Source organism: Spermophilus citellus, assembly GCF_964194105.1.
Source record: "Spermophilus citellus genome assembly, chromosome: 8".
Taxonomy (NCBI): domain Eukaryota; kingdom Metazoa; phylum Chordata; class Mammalia; order Rodentia; family Sciuridae; genus Spermophilus; species Spermophilus citellus.
In genome coordinates this window covers 329,721-351,801 of record NC_138189.1, presented here as the reverse complement: position 1 = coordinate 351,801, position 22,081 = coordinate 329,721, and the positions used below count along the sequence as shown (strand labels likewise).

At 50.1% G+C, this 22,081-nt stretch overlaps 1 protein-coding gene and 1 long non-coding RNA gene across 7 annotated transcripts in view; one reads left to right on the top strand and one right to left on the bottom strand.

The window, feature by feature from the left end:
- The window catches only part of PCGF3 (polycomb group ring finger 3), a 34,743-nt gene extending 27,033 nt beyond the window's left edge, over positions 1 to 7,710 (bottom strand). For 4 of the 5 annotated variants that reach the window (XM_081304858.1, XM_081304857.1, XM_081304860.1 and 1 more), the window contains exon 1: positions 7,494 to 7,707. The gene's annotated coding sequence lies outside the window, so the exon portion shown is untranslated. Of the gene's footprint in view, positions 1 to 7,493 lie in introns of all 5 variants that reach the window. The other variant, XM_081304861.1, reaches the window with a different exon arrangement.
- A 168-nt stretch (positions 7,711 to 7,878) lies between these two features.
- Positions 7,879 to 13,730, top strand: LOC308654300. 2 transcript variants are annotated; one of them, XR_014023209.1, is made up of 4 exons: positions 7,879 to 8,092; positions 9,821 to 9,961; positions 11,184 to 11,235; positions 13,001 to 13,730. It is a non-coding gene; the product is annotated as an uncharacterized lncRNA (long non-coding RNA). The 2 variants fall into 2 exon arrangements; XR_014023208.1 differs by lacking the exon at positions 11,184 to 11,235.
- Positions 13,731 to 22,081: the final 8,351 nt, after the last annotated feature.

Sequence of the window (22,081 nt, the reverse complement as noted above, 5' to 3'; positions counted from 1 at the left end):
ATCAGGACACCAGGACCAGAAGCAGGACTGGGGCTCCGCGACTTCATGGGGGCCAGCAGCCCAGTGGCTCCCAATGGAACAATTCTGTCCTTTGCCCTTCTCTAGGCACAGAAAGAGCGTCAGAAAAGGGAAACTCCAAATGAGCACGCTTAAAACACTGAGCTTTATCCGTAAACTGCAAGTGCAGATTTGACACTGGGAGATCCAGTGACAGGCCACCATGCTGGCAAGAGGAGCCCTTGGCAAGGTGTGCTAGCCAGCAGTGGAGCCCGGTATCAGCTCAGGAAGTGGAAAGGCACAGCCAGGAACCAGGTGGCCTTCCTTCTGCAAGAGCCCCCCTGCCAGCCTCTGCCCCACGGCCCCTTCCTAGGGGCTCTGGCCTCAGGCAAGCCTGCCTCAGCAGCCATCCCAGCATCCTCTGGAGGCCCTCTGAGCACCACGTTTGCCTGTTACCCCACTGCACTCTGCTGTGTGCAGGGCTGCAAGGGCAAATGTGGGACTGAGGAGAAGGCAGTGATGCATCGCGAGCTCTGGGCTGGGGAGGCTGGGAAGAAATGGGCTGGTGGCTCGTTGGGCATGAGAAGGTTGTCAGACAGGGACTCCTGTGTAGGCAGTCTATAAGCCACCCACCCTCACCTGCTTCAGGACAGGCACCAGCGTGTGGTGGGTCTCTGGGGATGCTCATGCACTATATCATGTCTGCTCCATGAATGGAGGACAGGAGCAAGGGACTGCATGCTTCTTATAGGCAAATGAGAGCAGAGTTCCCTCTGTGGCAGGCCTGGGCCCTGGGGCTCTCTCCTGCCCACTGCACGCAGATCACTCTGCCTCTGCCTTAGCTCTGTTTACACGCCCAGTTCTATTTGACCCCTGGTCATGGGGTCTTAATTTACAGTTTCTAGACATGTGGAAACTTAAATAAACTTCTAAAGCTGAAAAGTTAAACTCTACCTAAAAATCCTGGTTCTGCTCACATACTGGTGACTATGTGCCTGATGCCCAGCTGCACCTTCTGCCATCAGCAAGTCGGAAACACCCTTCAAAACCCACTCTTGACGAGATGCTGTCACGCTAAAGCATGTGACAAGAGCCTGCTTTCCTGTGGGCCCCAGAGCTTGTCCCAAGGCTCTGATGGGGACCAAGCTGGCCCCCAAACCCCAGGCCTGCACCCAACAGGCCCATGGTGGTACCAGACTGAAGGAAGGTTTCCAACAAGAAACAAAACACGTATTGATTTATCTCATCTTCCTTTTTCTTTTTTAATGATCCTGAGGTTAGAATCAAAGGCTCTCTTCTCTACACATGAGATACACCCCAGCCCTTTTCACTTTTTTTTTTTTTAAGAGAGAGTGAAGGGGGGGGGGGAGAGAGAATTTTTAATATTTATTTTTTAGTTCTCGGCGGACACAACATCTTTGTTGGTATGTGGTGCTGAGGATCGAACCCGGGCCGCACGCATGCCAGGCGAGCGCGCTACCGCTTGAGCCACATCCCCAGCCCCTCTTTTTACTTTTTGAGACAGGGCCTTGCTACGTTGCTGAGGCTAGCCTTGAGCTTGTGGCCCTCCTGCCTCCGCCTCCTCAGTCACTGAGAGTACAGGTGTGCACCTGCACTGTACCTGGCAAGTACAGACCCTTTTACAAAATAGAGGAGCCAGGCAGACCTTCAGCTGCTCTGACAGGTACCTCCCCAGCCTGTCCCAGAGGCAAGGACTCTCCATTCTGAGCCTTGAGACCCACCCACACCAGTGCCATCCTGTACAACCTTGTGTGGCGATGGAGGCTCCCACTGTGTTGACCATCCGGATGGCTGGGAGCGATTGGCCCTTGACCTGGGGCTGACGACATCAACATGTCAGCCCTGCCCCTACCTCTCCTGTCAATCCAGCCTCTTCCAGCACTCAGTCACCTGGGAGTCTTGCAGATTTCTCTCCCCTGGCTAACAGATGGGACACGTCCTCAGACAGCTGTCCTTTGGGAGGCTGGTGGTGGGCCCTTGGGCAGCATCTGGGACTCGGCTGGCAAGAGCGCTCTTTGCTGAATGAGAAGCACAGGCTGGGTCTAAACACAGCCATGAGGTACTGTGTGGATTGTGCTGAAACTGCATCCTCCCGGTCTAGAAATCAGTACATGCCACGAGAGTGCCTATGGGCCCAGCCTCCAGGGCACCCTGGGCTTCAGTGCTGGGACAGTGGCTCCCATGTGACACCATAGGCTGGTGCTACAGAGGGAATAAGTGTGTCTGACCCCTGTGCCTCTCCCCTGAATAACTAGCCAGTCCTCTCATTACAGCAAATGTTAGCCAGGAGGAGAGCCAAGTCCTGAAAAAATGCCCAGCTGCAGGAGGACATTGGTCCAGAAAAACAGACTATTAGAAATACTCTGTACCCAGAATGTCTCACTCCATACCCACCTAAGTGTGGTCAGGAGGGACATGACACCAACCAAGATCAACTCCCACCCCCAAAGTGGTCAGGAGGGATGGACACCAACTAATGCACCTCCCCAGTGTACTCAGGAGGGTCAGACACCAGCCAAGGCTGGGACCTCCCCAGTATACTCAGGAACGACAGATACCAACTAAGGCTAGCAACTCCCCAGTGTACTCAGGAGGGATGGACACCAACCAAGGCCAGAGAGGACCAATCAAGTTAAGGGAAAACATTATGGAAAAACTTCCTAAGACCACTAGGGAAAATACAAATGGCCTGGAAATGAATTATTATGTGGATGGCATGACCGCTCTCTTGGTGCCACAGTGGTATTGCAGTCGTGTGAGGGACCACTTCTGACACTCTATATTGTCTGAGTGATGTGTCATGCTGTCTGTAGCTACTCTCCAATGCTTCCATTAGCAAGCAGTCACGTACAGCAAAAGATGAAGCAAATGTAGTCCATCACAGAACCGAGTTTCTGAGCATGGGCTTCAAGGGTCCTGCTCCACCCTGTTCAGGCTAAATACCCTGAACTGCACAGCGTGTAAAAAAGAGAGATTCTCTTGTCCGTGCTGGAGGCAAGAAGTCCAGTCAGGGTGCCACAGGCTGGTGGCTACCTAAGGCTCCTTCTCCAGGGGAGCTTGTGAGGGCGGAGCCTCCCAAAGGACCATTCCCACCGCCATCAAGAGGGGTTGGAATTTCAACATGGGGATTCGGGGAACACAAACATCCAAACGATGGCAGAATTCCCTATAGCTTTTCTTCAGGCCTTTTTTTCTTAATGAACATTTGGATAAAAGTAAAACAAACCCTTGAAATAAAAGGAAGCTTACCCTTCTTCAATTTTGCCTCCTAATGTGGGGGTACCTGTCCCCTATTCCCACAGCAGGCAAATGGGTGTAATCAGGGAGTGTCTTAGTTGATTTGGCAAACAGGGTGGTATGTACAAGACCCTCAGAACTGGGCCACAGAGGTGTCCCGCAGGAGCATCCACATGGTCACTGGATACAGGCCAAACCCTCCTAGGAACCAGAAGATGGAGTAGCTGACAAGACCCACAGACCTCCAGACCCCCCACAAGACCCAGGGGCCCCCTCAAGTCCTGCGGGACCCCCAGGACCCATAGGCAGTGGGGCTTCGTGGCTACCTATCGACCCCTTTCTAGTGTTCACATGCTTCTTATAAATATCTACCAAATCCAGCAAATATCAAAGAATTTATCCAAAAAAGAGACAAATTAACCTGTACATTCATTTAAATGCTAGAGTTTCTCTTCAAAACAGCAAGTTGGCCTAACCACTATCGAGGAGTCCCCACTCCTGGTGAGCTCACTCCCAGAGGTGGGGTTCTGCTTGACTCAGGGGGCGAATATTCACTCCTAGCCTTCATCCTGTCCTGAAGTCCACAGCTGTAGGAAGAAACTCAGATAAAAAAAAAAAAAAAGAGTTTGTTCTTATTTTTAAAGGCCTCACACTTTTTAAATTTAATGATAAACTGCCCACTTGTAGAACTGAAGACTAGCTCCAATTTTTGAAGCCCAATGAATTGTACAGCATTTTTGTAATACGAGCAGCACACATCACAAGACACTAGAAAACTGTCCCTGAACCTCAACATTTCACAGTAAAGGAAAATTACAGCTTCAACTTAAAATCCAATATCAAATTTGATATCTGAATATCAAACAAATAAGGCTGCAAATGAATAACAATCCTGCCATTTAATAAAGAACAACAGGTAGACCCAAATGAGCCTTGCTTTATGGTCCAAACAACCCACATAGACAATTCCAGTTAATAGTGAAGAGTCCTTCCTCACCCAGCAGCCCTGGGTGGAATACCCCAAGTCTAGAGACGGCAGACAGGTGAAAGGTGGCTAGTGGGCCCATGTCCAGAGCAACCCTGAACGGGTGCCCAGGTGCAGCTCTGGGTCTAGGCCCTCCCCGGGCAGGCCTTGGCCAGGGAGCCCACAGAAGACAAACACTCCACTTCAGAGATGCCACACCTCGTATACTACTTTGAAGAGGACACATAAAACAAGTGCACAAGGTCCAAAATGACAGGAGAAACTTTCTCCATGTTTAAATGGTTAAGACAAACACTTCTCACAACGTTCTTTCTTTGGACCAGATCACTGGTAGAAATACCAGTGAGACTGTGGGAAACTGAAACCCTTGCACCTGGGCAACCAAGGACCCCACGGCTCTGTACCCTCACGACTCCTGAGGGCAAGCTGACACCCAGGGATCTCTCCTGTCCATGACTCATCTCTCGTCATGTGCCAGATCCCAGGCAGCACAGCCGAGCCGGAGCCCCCATTCCACCAACATGGTTCTTAACTTCTTATGGGAGCTTTTCAAGTATCACTTATGAAACCAACTAAGTGCCATGCTCACAATGCTGCTGCAGAGTCCACCTACCTTGCACCACCCTGAGGGGCCCCTTCCCCTCAAATCTGCACAGGGCCTCACTTCTAACAAAAAGAACTCACCAAAGTTATGGGACACCACTTCCAAGGTAGGCTGCAAAGCCACTGGTCTCCTTCCCCTCCCCACTCCTTCTCAGCTGCCTCTGAGAGGCCTACAGGAGGAGCTGGCCTCTCCTGCAGGCAGCATGGGAGGGGCCTGAGGTGGGTGGCCCCTAGGGGAGGTGCCTAGCCAGCACCTGACTGTAGGCCTGTGGGTGCTGAGCCAGAAGACCTGGCCGGCCACCTTGTGTTCTTGACCCAGAGGCTGTAGGATCATAACTGACTGTTGGCTTAGAGAACTAAGTTCTGGGGAAAACAGCTGCATGATGACATAAAATAAAACCACTCAGCACTACCACACTTTCAAAATACAAAAAGGAAAATGTAGGCTCTGAACACTTACTCAGGTTTGCATGTCTTTTCAAAACTTCAAAAGGCAAATTAAGTTTTAACCACAGTTAAAAGAGTGTGTCAAAAGAACAAGTCAAAAGTAAGCACCAAGGACAAAGTCCCAAATGCAGTTATGTTTGGCAATGCCCGCTGGACATGCAGGGACACAGTGTGGTTGATGTTCAGTGCTAGGAACCTAAGGTGGTTTTCTCCTGAGTAACCAGAACTGACTGTGGCTCAAGATGAAAAAATGGAATTGACCAGTTCAAGCATCTCTCAGGAGCCCAGAGTTTGAGACTCACACCTCACCTTCAGTTTGCAGCTGATGTACAGGTGCACCTGCCTTCTACTCTTCTCTGGCACCCACTCTTCAGTAATATGCTGCCTGCTGCCCACACCAGGCAGGCTTGAGGTGCTAGGTAGAGCCAAGTTCCTGCCCTTGGACTTTCCATTCTCAGAGAACACACATGGAGACTGCCCTACTCAAGTGCAGCACACTGCTGGCCCATGAATACCTCTCACAGCATAAAAGCTGCACCCACTTTTCATGGCCAGTTCCGTGGAAGGTTTCAGAGAAAGAAAGACCCTCTCCCCAAGATCCAACAATGCCCTCCTCTCCTGGAGTGGAACAAGCCTCTGACTTGCTCTCCCACGCAGACTTGCTGTCCAGCTTTCCTGCCCAAAGCCCTCTGCCCCAGCTTGCAACCCACCCTTCCACCCATTTCTGAAGTCCCCCGGACACTGGAGACATTTCTAGACTCAGGATACACCTGTACAACCTTGAGAAGGATTAGGGGAGGGACAAGAGGGTAATCCCGGGGTCAAGACAAGGAAAGGACAGCATCGCCAAAGGAGGGGCTAAGAGCAACAGGAGGCAGCTTTCCAAGTCAGTGGCACAGAGCACCTCTGGATGAGGAATTCCCCTGAAAACCTGAGTCCCAGAGCCAGAAGGATGAGCCCCAACCTTGCCTTGCACTTGCCTCCAGGTCCCTTTCCAGGCAGTACCTGCTATAGGTCTTGGGCCCAGCCCAAGAGTTCATGATGTCAGGGTGCTCAGGGTCTTATGAAAAGAGCCTTTTGAACCTGTGGGGCTCAGGTGAGCAGGATCCCACATGCCTGCACCTGCACAGCAGGGAGCCAGGTGGTGAGCTGGACAGATTTGGGACACCTCTGGATCCCACTGAAGGCTCAGCACTTCCAACCCAGTCTAGATGTTCAGAGTCCCAGGCCACCCTGGGGACCTGTCTTAAAGTTTTACTTCTTAACAGGGTCCTCTATGAGAGGACTTAGAGTCTGTCCGTGTCATGAACTTTTCTCAGGTATAGACTCAGGGTCCTGCCTCATGGGGACAAGAGGCCACCTCAGGGTCCCCAAAGTGCTCACAGGCCTGCACCAGGGCTGTGGACCTCTGGGGCCAGTCTGAGTGCCCCAGTCCTCCCAGTGAGCTTTTCCCAGGGAGTCCTGACCTTCCTGTGGCTTTGTTCCAGGATCCTGGCCCTCCTCTATGACCTGTCTTGAGTTAGACACTCCTCAGTTTTCTTGGCATTCTCTGGGTCCTGTCTGGTCCTGAGGTCAAGTCCTCCCCAATGATCCTTCCCAGAGTCCCAGACTGTCAGGTCCCCAGGACTGACTGTCCCTGGTGGCCCATCCTGGAATCCCAGCCCTTTTCAGTGACCTGTACTGGGGTTGAACTCTCCTGAATGGCATGTTCTGAGATCCCCAAACTCTGTGTGTCTTCCCTGGTCCCAAGGACTGACCTTCCTCAGTGAATGGCCCTTCAGTGACTGGTAGGACTCCTGTCTGTTCAAGGGTCCTACCCTCCCTGGGTCCACCCTGGCCCAAGGTCCTGCTTGGTTCAGGGTCCTGTCCTCCCCGGATCCTGCCTGGTCTGGAATCCTGCCTTCCCGGGATTCTGCCTGTTCCAGGGTCCTGTCCTCCTGGGCTCCTGCCCGGTCTGCAGTCCAGCCTGGTCCAGGGTCCTGCCCTCCATGGGTCCAGCCGTCTGGGGGGTCCTGCCCTCCCGGGTCCAACCTGGCCTGGGGCCGGCCCTCCAGGGTCCCGGCCGCCTCCTGGCCCTCGGGATCCCGCCTCCCCGGGCCGGCCGAGCGGCGCCGGGCTCGCAGCCCTCAGCCGGACCCGGGCCGAGGCCGCGGCCTGAGGAGCGGGCGCGCGGGCCCAGGCCGGGCGGGGCGGGCTCACTGACCTGCGTCTCGGGCGGCGGGCGAGCGGGCGCACGCGGGGGCTTGCCGGGAGGGGGAGGGGGCGCCGCTCCCTCCGGGTCCCCCCCAGAGGAGGAGAAAAAAGCCGTCCGGAGTTTAAAACAAAGAGGCGGAAATGCCCGAGCCGAGCCGAGCGCCGGGTCGGGGGCGCCGCGCCTGGAGCATGCGCGGTGCGCGGCTCGGCTCCCACCCCGCGGCCGAGCGGGGGCGGGGCCCGGAGGGGGCGGGCCCGGGCGGAGCCTGAGGGCGCAGGCGCGTGTGGTCCGCGCTGGGCCGTAGCGGCTGGCGCGATGGGAGGGGCGGGGCCGGGGCGGGGCCACATGGTAAGGGGCGGGGACCGTCGGGCGTGGTTGGGCGGGGCGTGGACGGAGTGCACCGGGCGCGCTGCGGGTCGGCGTGCGGGCGCTGGACGCAGACCTGCTGGGGTGTGGTGCTGGGCAGGGCTCGCTGCTCTGAACGTGGCAGGTGCGCTGTACGCCGCAGACCCACAGGGCCCCTGCCTTCGGTCTCACGGACCTGAAACAGCCGGGCTGACCCCACAGCTCCTCTGCTTGTCGACCTGTGCGAGACCCACCCTAGAACCGTGAGCAGTGACCGAGAAGTTCACGCCCTCTAGGGTCTTCACTGTAGTGGGAGGGGGCAGCAAGAGGGAAAAGGAAGTGTAGTGTCTTTAGAAGACTGAGTGGCACGCTGAGTGGATTTCCGCATGGGGCTGGGGCAAGGAAAGGACTGAAGGAAAGGAGCTCCGCTGGAGTCTGGGGTGGTGAGGTGCGCGGCAGGGAGCCCCGCGCATCCTGGTGTTCGGAGGGGTCGCTGGAGCTCCTCTGTAACTGCAGGCGTTAAGGTTAGGGCTGGGATTAGAGCGTAGGGAGCAGGAGTCAGGTGGTCTGGGGGTGTGGGAGCACACGGGGCAGAGCTGGGCGTGGGTCAGCAGTGCCCCTGTGGGTGACCAGTAGACGTGGGCATTGAGTCCTGTGAAGCTCCTTAGCTTGTAACACCTGGAAATGGTTGGTCAAAGGAGTGACCACTGAGGTGACTATATGAAATGGAGTCCTGGAGTTCTGGAGGAGCCCACAGGAAAGACCCAGCTGGAGCAGCCCAGGGCAGAGCCACCGCCTGTGGGCGGGTCTGGCTTGTGTTAGCTGCTGGGGGTGTTTGAGAATGCCCATGGGGCTTTCAGAGGCCTTGGCAGCAGTATGGATGCATCATAGTGTGGAAACTGGATCATGGCAGGTTCGAAAAGTGCAGATGTGAGTATAGACACATTTTAAGGCCTTTTGCTGTAAAGGAAAGCAACAAAATGGGGCTCTGTCTAGGGGAGGTGAGGGGCAAACAGGACTGCTTTCTTTCTGGGTGGGAACTCTGGTGGCCTTGTGGTGCTGCGGGGACAGCTGACTAGAAGGACAAATTGGCCATACTGCAGAAAAGGGAAGGCTGCATAGACCTGGGCCCAGGTGTGGCAGCCGGCCTCTGAAGAGCAGGGGGCCCTTTGCTGTCATGGGGGGAAGGGTCCTGATGCAGGGGTGTGGAAGTGGGGGAGGGAGGCAGAGCCTTGATGTTGGGGGCAGTATAGAGGTACAAATGAGCAGGCCAAGAGCAGTCCTGGGCTGAGGACAGAGTGATCCCAGGAAGTTTTCTAACTTGATGGACAGATGGCCCCCATGACTTTCTGTCTGTCGGCTACAGGTGAAACTGTGTTGAGAATTCATTCCAGGCCCAAGGTCCCTTCATCCAATACCTGGGCTGCCAGCTGCTCTTCCAGGTGACCTCATCTCACCAGCAGCACCAAGGCCACTACTCTGAGCCCTGCTCTGGTGTATAGCCATCCACTTTTCCACCAGGAGATCTTCACAGCATGACAACTCCAGGTCATCCTTAGAGACTATGCCCTCATCCCCCAAAGGGGGATGGGGCCTGTACGTAGAAACACAAGACTATACCCAGGAAAGTGGAATAAGGGGTGCAGGAAGTCTCCAGTAAGTGGTGGTTGACTACACAGGGGGAAACTTAATTACAGGAACCTACAAAAAATGGGGAATAAAAATACTAGGTTTGGGGACATAGAAGAATAATGAAAAGATCCCATCTTCTTTTCCTTTGAAGAAGAGCAAGCATGGAAAATAAACAGTAGTGATTGTGGGATTAACCTGTCCCCTGGGGATGAGTGGCCACCGGATCCTTTGATTTCAGTGTTCACCACGGCTGCACAGACCCTTTTCATGTCTGAGTAATACTGTAAAAAACCTGCGCCAGGGTCTATTTTAATGTCTAAAAGCTGAAGTCTGATAGTTCTTTTGCCTCCTACTTGTAGGGATTTAATATCTGGCAAAGAGGCACCAAGTCTTTGCTTCCTGTCTGTTTGATGGATGTTTGTGCATACCTGCAACCTGTATGTCCTGTCTGCATACATGCTTGTGTATATCATGTACATAGCGTCAACACTGGCTGACAGGTAAATGAGTATTTGAATCCATTTAATGAATGGATTCAAATGCCTTTCAGTTCACTTTACTTAAAAAAAAAAAACCTAACAAAAAGGATAAATCTGAATTGGTAAGAGTAAAGATACCTCTGAAACTACTACTCACACGTTCTAGGTAGCCAGCCAATCAGACTGTTGGTTTCCATAAAACGTTTGAAGTGCAATGTCCATTGCTTCTGAACGTTTTTTTTTTTTTTAGTTGTGTATGGACTCAATGCCTTTATTTGTTTTTATGTGGTGCTAGGATCAAACCCAGTGCCTCACACTTGTGAGGCAAGTGCTCTACCCCTGAGCCACAACTCTAACCCCTTCTGAGTGTTTTTCTTTGGCAGAAATACTGACTTAAAATATTAACTAGACTTGTTTGATATCTTGGTTTTCATGAGTAGCCTAAGTAAGAAATGTATAAATTAGTTTTAACATAAATGGGATTAATCTTTATAAATGTGTTTGTTAGAGGAGACATCTGATTAATTTGCAAAGTTAAAATACTAAAACATCAACTAAGTATATGCAAGTATTCTTGGCTTCTTGAATTCCATAAGGTAACATATATTTGGGTCTATTAAATATGTTTTTATAAATTGGTTAAAAATAAAAAGGTTCAAGATTGCTTATTTCTAGGTCTTAACCTAAAACCAAGTCACTAAGAATTAAAATTTTAACAGATATAATTCCATATGTGTACAAAAAATTTAAGCTGTGTTTTTATTAAAGTACTATAAAAAAAGCAAGGTATCATCTTCTAAAAAAGGAGTAAGGTTTGCTTGAGTGTGAGAGGATGGAGCTCCAATGATGTGAGGCAGAAACCTAACAGAGGGTCCCCCCCACTTGGGTGTACTGGCCTGCGGACTTACGGCTGCTGGATAAAGCATTGATCAGAGTCTGCGCTGAACAGATATTTAAAAAGTTGGGGCTAATGATTGGACTCTGTATCTTCAGGCATTGGGAGGGTACCAAGACAATTGGCTTGGCCCATGACTTTCTAATTGACTATGCCCGTTTAGTCTTTAAGTCTGGAATATTTCTATAACTTCATTTGGTTTCACCCCCTTCCCATTTACCACTGCTCTGGGACAAAGGAATTGACTGGAATGTTTAACTTCATGGGATAGCCTTTACCTTTGGAAAAAGCCTTAATTGGAGGCCATTACCCTGAGCGTCTGATGATTAACTATCCTATCTTATTCAGGATGAAAGCTACCAGTCACTAAGGACATATCAGTGGATTCCAGCACTATTAGGTCATAACCTGGGGATAAAAAATGGTCTTCCCTTCTAAGATCTAGCAGGTTGCCCCATTTGGCCAGGGGATACTTCTGGGTGGAAGCCTCCCTGCTGTCCACAGAGCTAAAATACAAGGGCCTCCTGGAGTCCCCATGTATGCAGGCATCTATGTCTTGGCCATGCTGATTTCTATATAGAGAGGTCCCAAATAGTCTCTGTAGGGTCAATATGACCTTCATTGGACAAAGGGGACAAACTGACATAACCCCCTCACAACTAGTTAATAGTGCATTTGTGATATATAACGCTTAGGAGGAACAGAAACAAAAGTCAACTTATGTTTTGTTGGCAACCTATGCAAAAGGATCATCAAGAAAGCCTAAAGGATGAAAATGGCCTCTTCCACTGAATATCAATATGCCTCAAAGGAGCATCTGAGTATAATCGACAGTGGGGAACTCGATTAAAGTTGATGGCATTATGATAGTGATAAAGGAGACAGGTCAGGCTCAACAATATCCTGTGCTCCAACCCCTTGAATGCAACCTGGGGAGAAAAAGATTTAGACTGTTTGTTTTTTTGTATATATCCAGATTGTCCATCCCTCTCCTGGAATAAAACTTGTTATGTGAATTAGATGCACAGATAACATTCTCACCCAAAGAGCAACAACTTCAGTTGCAAGTGCTGCCCAGGAAAAGGAAACAAAGCCTGCTTTGCTGGAGGTCTACTAACAGTAAAGCCATCTGGGCCAAAGGGACCCTGAGAAAGGTGATCAGTGTTATCTCAACCAAGATTTTGTTTAAGGAGGAAGTAATAACTTGCCCCAGGAAGAAGAAAAAATATATGATATAATATAATGTGTATATACATTTTTTAAGAGAGAGGCATTCATGGGGATCATTGTCTTTCCGACAAATTATTAAAACATGAATTGAGTCAGTTTTGCCAGACACACTAAATATATGTGACTAGAGAAATGCATACAACTAAAAGCTTAGGGGAACACTTTACCAAGCTGGTATTCTCTAAACTAAAGTGGCATGTAGAGGTAATCTCATTCAGATTTATATAGAAATAACAAATTTAACTGGGGATTTATTTATGTCATTTCGTGCTCTGTAAGTGGATAAAGGTAACTTGTTATCAAAAGTTACACACACACACAAACACATAATTTTGTCTTACTTTTAACATTGAGATGGGAATTTAAATGCATTTTTGAAAGACAATAAAGACACTCTGATTTGTTTAAAGGTTGACACTGTGAAACATGAAAGCATTTTGCTACTTTTCCCACAAAAATAAAGTTAGTTCTCTTAGTTTTTTTTAAATTCATGTCTCAGATATAATGCTGTATTGTGTTATGTATCAAGGGGCTGCCTCACCTGAGTCTCTCATCTTATTGCATGTTAAGATGGCTCCAAAGTAGGCTAGACTTAACCTCATGTAAATTTTTGCTCAAAGTATAGATTTTTGTTGTAAAGCTTACTGAGATCTCAAAAATAAGCAGGAGATATAATATAAAACATAAAGCTTATGTAAAGAATTGGATAAATTATAAAAGGTATCTAAGGAGGTAAAAGTTTCAAAAGAAAGTAAAATTTGTAAAGACTCTCAAATGTGATTGAGTTGATAAATTTATAGGTCTTTGTGGAGGCAAAATATATACCAAAGATATATTAGTGTTTTTATAAAAATTATGTTTTTTGGTTCAAAGCTGTTATGTAAACTAAGTATGCTTTGATGTCTTGTTAATTTTATTTTGTGTTTTCCTTATAGAACTTTACAACTAGAACCTGCTAGTGTTTTGAAGAAGTACTACTTTTGATAGAACAACCTGGGTTAATTTGAGACAAGAAGCCATCATGTAAAGTCAGATAGGATATAAAGTATTAGTACTGGAAGTACTGGAAGAATACTAATAATATTAGAGTACTAATAAAGTATTAGTACTTCCAGTACTAATAGTGACCACAATTAAATGGAAGGGGTAACTATAAAATTACAGACATTGAAGATAAAACCCAGTACTCCTACTCCAAGACTGGTGAAACTGACCTGCTGGATGTTTCAACCCAAAACATGGAGACCAAAATCAAGGAAGTAAAAGGGCCAAGGAAAAAGCAGCCAATATTCTGGGTCTTGCCTTCTTAGGTCAACCAGGAGAATGACAGGACCCTTCTAAGGATAACTGCAGTGAGTCATTGACCTCCCGATCGGGGGATCACGAGGACCCTAGAGAACAGGAAGCCACCCAGTGCACATTCTGCAGAGGAGGGTCACTGGAGAGGGAGATGTCTCTGATGTTTCCAGGGAAGCCACACGTGGTCAGCAAGACCCTGGCCCATCCTGGCAGATGGCACAACTGGAAGAGGAAAAGCTAAAGGAGCCAAGAGGCTTTTCACAAGTTCCCAAGAGTGATCCCTGACAAATCTCAGCTAACTCTAACAGTAGAGAGAGAGGAAAAAAAGGCCAATTTTGGCCAACTTGGTCTTAAACACCCAGCAGGAGAGTAAAACAAAGCTGCATGTGGACATTTAAAAGACAAGACAGGTTCTTTTACCTGAGATGTACTTTTGTGTCAGTCCTCCTGAAAGTCAGTAAAACTGGGAGGTTATAAAGGAAGCGTCTTTATACAGGAGTGTCTGATAAATATTGCATAAAGCTCTGTCAGAGTCACAGGTGTGTTCTGAGCCAATCTGAGACCTGTCTGTGCTTTTTTTTTCTGGTGTGATTATCATGAGCTGCTGCTCAGAGTCCTCTGGAGTTTGCAGTTCACTTCCAGCCTGCGACTTGGTTTTAATCAAGACCTGGAAAGAAGACAAGCTACAGGTGAGTTGGAAAGGACCTTACCAAGTGCTCCTCATCACCAGGATGCCTACCTGGTCTCCTACAAGGGGGGAACCCATTACCATGGGTGATTTCCACTCAATATATCTAGGATGGATGGCACAAGAACAGAAATGAAAACGCGGCCAAAGGGTATAAAAAGAAAAGGGGGAACTGTGAGAGACAGAAAGTCCAGTGGTCCATTCTCAGAATATAGTATTTAGCCTTAATTGGGATGAAAGATCCAGTTGTAGCCAATTGAACCATAGTCCTTCCCTTTGCCCTCCCCAATTTTGAAATTAGCCAGTTGTGTAGATTGTAACCCTGAGCTCCTCCTATCAGAGCAAGAGCAGCACTACATTCAGGATAAAATCAGGTGGACTACCAGCACAGTAGTGCATGCCTGCAATCCCAGTGGCTCTGGAGGCTGAGGCAGGAGGATCATGAGTTCAAAGCCAGCCTCAGCAAAATCGAGGCACTAAGCAACTCTGTGAGACCCTGTCTCTAAATAAAATACATAAAAGGGCTGGGGATGTGGCTCAGTGGTCAAGTGCCCCTGAGTTCAATCCCCTGTACCAAAAAAAAAAAAAAAAATCAGGTGTGCTTGCTAGCCAGGCTGGATAGCAGCCCTGCTGCAGAAGTAAAGTCAGCCTTGCCAATCCACTTCCGAGCACACGTTTGATTCCTTGTGGCACCTGGTATTTCTAACAGGGGCTCAGGGAGTAAGTCAGGAAATGGGCAAGAAGACAGCTGTGGAGACCATAAGACCCAGCGAGGCTCTGCTTAGTGAAATGGGTCGCAGGTCAGCATAGAACAGCAGCAGCAATGGAACAACGCACATTGGTATGTCTGTACTGCCAAAGAGTGACGCTCCTTCAGCAACCAGCCAGAGGGCTTGTGGGACCTGGGGACCAGCTCCCCAGGGAACGGTGTCACGGGAGATGTCCATCTTCCTGGGTAGCCGCAGACTTGATGAGCGTCGGCTTCTCTGTGTACTCCGGCTAATGAGTGAAGGAGGGACTGTGGATTAAAGCGGCCACCTGAGGTCATGGACATGGGCAACAACCGGGAGCCATGCCTGCATCTCCAAGACTGTCAGCCCATGAGCCCCTGATGGCTGCACAACCCTCTGTACCCTCTGGGCTCCTGGGAGTTGCTCCAGAGGGGCCTCCTCATGGACCTCAGCTGGCCACTGACACCGTTGGCCTCCCTGCAATGTCCATCAGGGCATTTCCTGCCTTCCTGTCTCTTCTGTTCTCACTTCCTAAGACCCTCTCCCAGATAGAGCCCCTGCCCATCCTTGCCTCAAGCTCTGCTTCCCAGGGGCCAACTGAGACATTGACCAGACCTCCAGTCTCACAGCAATTTGTAGGAAATGCAGGGCATGGCAATGGGTGAAGACAGCTTGGAACACAAGCAGATCTGCAGGGCCTAGCTGTGTCAGCCATAAGCAACCCCATAGGGATTAAAAATGCAAGGAGAGGGGCTGGGGCTTAGTGGTAGAGCACTCACCTTGCCTGCGTAGGTACTGAGTTTGATCCTCAGGGCCACATAAAAATAAATAAATAGATATTGTACCAACTACAACTAAAAAAATATTTTAAAAAAGTGCAAGGAGACACTGGTCAAAAGGAAGGGGGTGGTGTCACGGCTTCGGTCCTCCAGGTCAAGGCCATGCAGTGTTGAGACACGGAAGACACAGGGGTCTCCGGGTGTGCTGGCCATGCTGAGCATTTCTGGAGGCCTCGACATGTATAGAGAGACTCAAATGAGAGCAGGGGGCATTTGGAGGAGCAGAGTGGGGCAGACTGGGGTGAACATGAGCCTGGCCCTTAATGTGTCCTTGCAGGAGATGGCAGTGGGTCTGGGGGTTTATTATTCAGTTCTCTCTCCTCGTCTTTGAAATATTCCACACGGAAGACTCCAGAACTTGGCCCACACTGGCCATCCCCCTGCCCTGTCTGCCGCCACTTGCCTCCGTTGCTGCTCTAGTCCCTTGCTCTTGCCACCCACTCCCTAGGGGATGGCTGTGCCCCTGCCACCTGGCCAGTGCCTGTGCATGTTGAGCAGATATACCAGTCGGGTTGTGCAGCGGGGGCACATTTTGGAAATAAAATTCATGGTTTTGACCCACCAAAAAAGCCACAGATGGGGATCAGTCAGCAGGCGTGTGCCCATGCAGAGGGCAGTAAGCAGGACAGAGAGGGATGGGTCTGAGGAACACAGGGCTTTAGGGCGGTGACACTACTTGGGTAGTGCTTAACAGCGGACACATCTGTCAAAACAGAAGGCTTACACAAAAAGCACCCTCTGTAAGCCACAGACTTCAGTTGTGACTGTGTGTCAGCACAGACTCCTCACCGTACCAAGGCAGATCTGGGGAAAGTTATGATTAGACCATTAGTTTAAATAGCAGATTACTAATAAATGCAATAAAAGTGCAAAACTTACATTCCAAAACCAGGTAAACATTATTGAAAGAAATTAAAGTACACCTAAATAACAGAGTTCCCATGTTTGTGGACGGGGCATGTGGCTATGATGTCTGTACTCCCCAAATTGGTAATTCAACCCAAAATCCCAACTGGATTGTTGCCAGAAATTAACAAGACATTGAAATTCGATCCCCATGGGGCTGGGGATGTGGCTCAAGCGGTAGCGCGCTCCCCTCGCATGCGTGCGGCCCGGGTTCGATCCTCAGCACCACATACCAACAAAGATGTTGTGTCCGCTGAGAACTAAAAAAAAATAAATAAATAAATATTAAAAAAATTCTCTCTCTCTCTCCTCTCTCACTCTCTCTTTAAAAAAAAAAAAAAAAGAAAAAAGAAATTCGATCCCCAAATTTGGAGGTCAATTCAAGGGACCCAGAATAGTCAAACGATCTTTAGGGGAAGAAGCAAGTTAGCAGGGCCATTTCTTGATCTCAAAGCTTGCTGCAGAGCTGTGCCCATCAAGACAGAGAGGCACCTGGCATGCAGGTGAGCCCAGACCACAGGACAGAACTGGAAGTCCAGAAGTGGACCCTCGTGCTTGGCCCAGTGTCCCGAAGGGTGCCAGGATGATTCAGGGCAGGGAAAAATGTTTTTTTTTTTTCCAGCAAACACCGCTGGAAAAAACTGAATGTTCATATGTAAAAGAATGAAATTGGATGCCTATCATAACATACACAAAACTCAAGTGGGTCAAAGATGTAAATATAGGAGGTAAAATTGTCCATCTCAAAAGAAACTGAGGCACAAACCTTCTCAACCTTGAAAAAGGCAGGATTTCTTGGGAAAACAAAGGCACAGGTAACTCGAGAAAACAGGTGGAGTAGGTTCCTCAGACTGAAGCTCCTGCTTGCAAAGAGCACCCTGAGCAAAGGAGAAAAACGACTCCAGTGGAGGAGAGTCTCGGAATGGTGTCTGCGAGGGCTTGAGTCTGACACTGTGAGACTGTAAGGACATAAAGGATGTAAAAACTATGACTCAACAATGAAGATACAAATACATGATTAAAAATGAACAAGATAGCTGGGCACAGGGGTGCACACCTATAATCCCTGCAGGGACTGAGGCGGTGGGATCGGGAGTTCAAGGCAGCCTTAGAGCTTAGTGAGACCCTAAACAACTTAAAAAGGGCTGGATGTTTATCAGTGAGTAAGCACCCCTGGGTTCAATCCCTACTACCAAAAAAATAAAGGAACAAATGACTCAAGTAGATGATTTTTTCAAAGAAGATTTGCAAATGGCCAACAAGCCTGTGAGAAGCGCCCATTAGCATTGGCTATCAGGGAAATGCAGGTCACCAACAGGGGACGTCACTGCAGGATGGGCATCATCAACAAGATAGGCAAGAGGTCTAGTGCGGCTGTAGGGAAATTGGATCCCCTGTGCACCATCGCTGGTAAAATCAAATGTGCAAGTGCTTTGGAAAACAGCCTGAAAGGTCCTCAAAAGGCTGGTCATAAATCCAACACAGGTGCAGAGCAGGAGGCCTGAAGACAATGTCCACACTAGGCCGGCTCCCAAGTGGTCACAACAGCCCAGAGGTGAAAATACACCAACTGTCAATCACCTGAAAAGCGAATAAATACAAAGTGCATACCCAGACATTAAATATTACTTGGCAATAAAAATGAGGCACTGACACCTGCTGTGACTCGGATGAGCTTTGGAGACCTTCTGAGTGGAGAGGCCATGCTCCACGAGCCTCTCATGTTCTTGCAGGACCCTGGCCTCAGAGCCAAGCAGTCAAGGCCAAGTTGGGGCTGTCCATCTAGGAGATGCTGTGGCAGGGGAGGCTGAAGCCACCCTCCTGTTCCCAAGTGAGAGGGAAGCTGTGACAGGTTTGGGCCCATTCCAGAGCAGAAATCAGGCTCTGAGAGGAGGTGAGGGGTCGCCATGACCCTGGGAAGAAAGGCGTTCAGAACCCAGGCTCTCCTGGAAAGTGCCCTTCCGAGTGCAGGAGCCACCAGCAGCACCCGGGAGACTGGGCTGTGGAACCCGAAAGTGTCCCCAGTGACCTTCACCTCAAGTACCGCCCGGCTCGTCTGGGCCCAGGGTCCCGAGGTTCCTGCGCAGGGAGGTGTGGCGCTGTGTAGGACCTGAGCTGAGGGAGAGCCCGGCCCTCCATCTCACATGCAGAGTGGAAGCCCACACAAACAGAAGTAGGGCATCACTTCCCACCACTTACGCGGAGGAGAACGACGGTCTCGCCACGTGCCAAAGCCTACGTGGCCTACAGAACACGTGAACTCAAACCAACTCCCAATCTAGACACACACACCACAGAGGAACCTCAGCCCTACACAAGACCACATGCGCAGGGCATGACTCACACCACGCACGCCCACAAGGCTGCCTGTCCCCCTGCATGCACATGGGTGAGAGAACCAGGGCCTCGACCTCTCGAGAGATGGACAGGCTCCAAGGGCAGGGCAGATGTCAGGGTGCATCTTGGGGTGGGTAGGGAGCAGGCTAAGACTTTGGGGTTGGGTGGGGAGGACAGGAGGTGGACACCTGAGGGCCCCTCTGCTGGGGCCAGCTGGAGCCCAGGCAAGAGTGACAGAGCCCTCAAGACTCAGTGGCAGGCCTGTTTTTAGTCCTCCAGCCCTTGCACACCTGGGGATCGAGTTGGGTTTCATTCCAGGCAGCTAGTCCAGACCCTGAAGTGCTGACTCGGCCCCTGCTGGTAGCCTGCGGGCCTCAGCATGGGCCAGCGGGAGCTCTGGGGGACAGGTGAGTCACTGGACGTGGGAAGCGAAGTGTGCTGCTGGGACAGGAGGTGCAGGTGTGCGTGGGGACGGGTGCCTCCAGAGCCTGCCTGGCAGGCTGGGCCAGGGGCCGGGGTGGGAAGGCCAGCCCCTGCCTCCTTTGTTTTTGCCTAGGACATGTGCTGCCTGGTTCTTCCTCCAGGCATTGGGGTGGACAGACAGGCTCCTGCCCTGGCAACTCTGACCCTAGGAGGAGCAGAAGAACCACGTCAGTGAGCAGGATGGCCACACCACCTCACAGTGGGGTGTCCAGAGAGGGTGGCCTTGTCTGGGCTCCAGCTGGCCAGGCAGCCTCAGTTGGTTGCCTCCGAACTAGATGCTGTTGGGGGAACACAGTGGTGGGAGAGACCTTGGGTAGGGTTAGTTTGGGATGTTGGCAGAAGTCCACATTTGGCTGAGATGATGAGACACTAAAGGCAGATTTAGCCACAGTGAGAGGGAATTCTAAGGAAGCTCTGAAGGTCATTTCCCTAGAAGGCAACAGGTGACCTTGTCCAGTTACCAGAGGACCTCTGCAAGATGTGGCGATTCCAAAGGGGAGAGGACATCCTGTGTCCCATGCGTGGTGCTGTACCTGGATTCAACACACCAGCAGCTGACGCTGGTGCTGAAACTCTTGTCCATTTTGATACAAAACTGTTAACACTGAGTGAGAGAGAGGAATCCATTGCTTCCAAGACTTCCAAGACTTCATACTCTGGGGTCCTTAGAACTGAGCTTCTTGTTGTGACACTGGTAGATTCCATGCAGTTGAAAACACAACACAGAGAGGGCCTGTCACCATTGCCAGTGTGCCCCAGGGTGACGTCATGCAGAACACACAGACAGCTCCCGCCTCCCTTGGTCTCTTCAGCCCTGCTTCACGGGTTGCAGCCTGGGCAAGGTGCAGGTCACGCCCTGTTTCTCTCATGTGCATGTAGTGGGACAGGCAGCCTTGTGAGTGTGCATGGTGTGAGTGTGCCCTGCGCATTGCCTGTTGCCCCTTCACAGCCCAGTCCCTGTCCCTGGCAACTGATACCTGAAGCAGGAACTTCCAACTTAGTGATGGTGAAAAGGAAATCGAGTCCAGTGAGAGCAACCTGCAGGCAAGGCTTCAACTGGAGCTCAGCTCAGGGGGCAGCACTGATGGAGTAGCCAGGCTCCTCCCTGAGCAAGGGAGACACAAGCTGTTGTGGCCTTACTGGGGTGGGCTAGGGCCCAGTCAGTGAGTTCCACTGGCCAGGGGCAGATTCCAAAAGATGTTTCTTCTCATGGTGGCCCTATTGGGGGACTGCTGGGTTGTGTTGCAGCTGGTCCCTTTGTCCTATGCACACACCTGGCCTGTGGCTCCATATGGGCTGATGGCAGGGCTGAAGGGCTTTGGGTGCTTGGGCTACTGTCACTGCTGGACAGGCACAGGGCAGGTGGAAGAAAACACCTACCAGCCTCCATAGTCAGCTATGACTACCCACAGGACCCAGTAGAATCGACCCAAAGGGTAAGGTGGCCAAGGGGACAGGACCAATATGAAGACAGAGACCCCACTCCAGTCACCCACCAGACTCCTGCAGGCCTGGGGAAGAGCCAGAGTCTCCAGTGAAAGAGGCCTTGGGGTCCCTGAAGAGCAGCTGGGCCTCCACTGTCCACATAGCCCACGTAGCAGAGGTGTGACTCGTAGCAAAGCCCTAGGGAACCAGTCATATGCCCTAGCTGTGTGACCTCCCAAACAGGCAATTCTCAAGTTAACTAAGAAAAGGTGAAGCTAGAGGATTTATTAGGTTTTCTCAGGAGAAATCTCATCTTGTGCAGACATTCTGTTTCTCTGGTTGGATTGGGTCTTGTGACCCATTTGTTCAGGAGGGTAGAGAAGCAGCAGGTCCTGCCACTTAGGGGGCTCATTCACTGCACCCCAGGGTCACTCCCTGTTCCCAGCCTTTTGTCCCGTCTCATCACCCTGACAGATCCATCCAGACTTGTATGCTACCAGCTTCTTCCTCCTGAGCCATGTTTCATGCTATGGACATGAGCAGCTAGCTTAGCCATCCTGCTAGGGGATACCAGGGGCTTTCCAGTTTTGACTCTCACAGAGAAAGCGGCTGTGGGTCTGGGCTCAGGCTTTTGAGGGATGAATTCAGGAGTGCAATTGCTGGCTTATGCAACAGCTGCATACTTATGTGTATAAGAAGCCGCCGCCTTGTTTTTCAGAGACTTGATAGCATCTGGTGTTGTGCTGTTCTATTTTAGCCATTCTGAAAGGCGTGTGGTGATAGCTCACAAAGATGTAACTTGCATTCTCCTGGTGGCTAATCAAGTTAAGTCACTCATCCCTATTGCCCTCTGTGGATCCTCTTCCATGAGATGCCTCCTCATGTCTTGGCCCACTTTCATGCTGAAGTTTTTAAACTGTTGAATTATATATCCTAGCTACCAGTCCTTGTTGGCTATGTGGTTTTCGAACATTTTCTGTCAGTCTGTGTGTTTGAAAACGTCTGATGGGAATTGCATCAAACCTGTAAGTCAATTGAAGGAGAACTGGCATCTTTACTCTGCTGTTTCCCAATCCATGGACACAGTATACCTCTCTGTTTATTTGGTCTTTTTGATTTCTTCTGTTAATGTTGTATCATCATTAGCATCGAAGCACTACACTTGCTTTGCTAAGTTTATATCTGAGTATTTAATTTTCTTTGAAGTAATTATATATGTATCCTGCCTTTAATTGTGGTTTTTCACATGTGTTGGCACAGTTCATAGAAATACAGTTCATTGTAGTGTGCTGATCTTGTGTCCTGCAG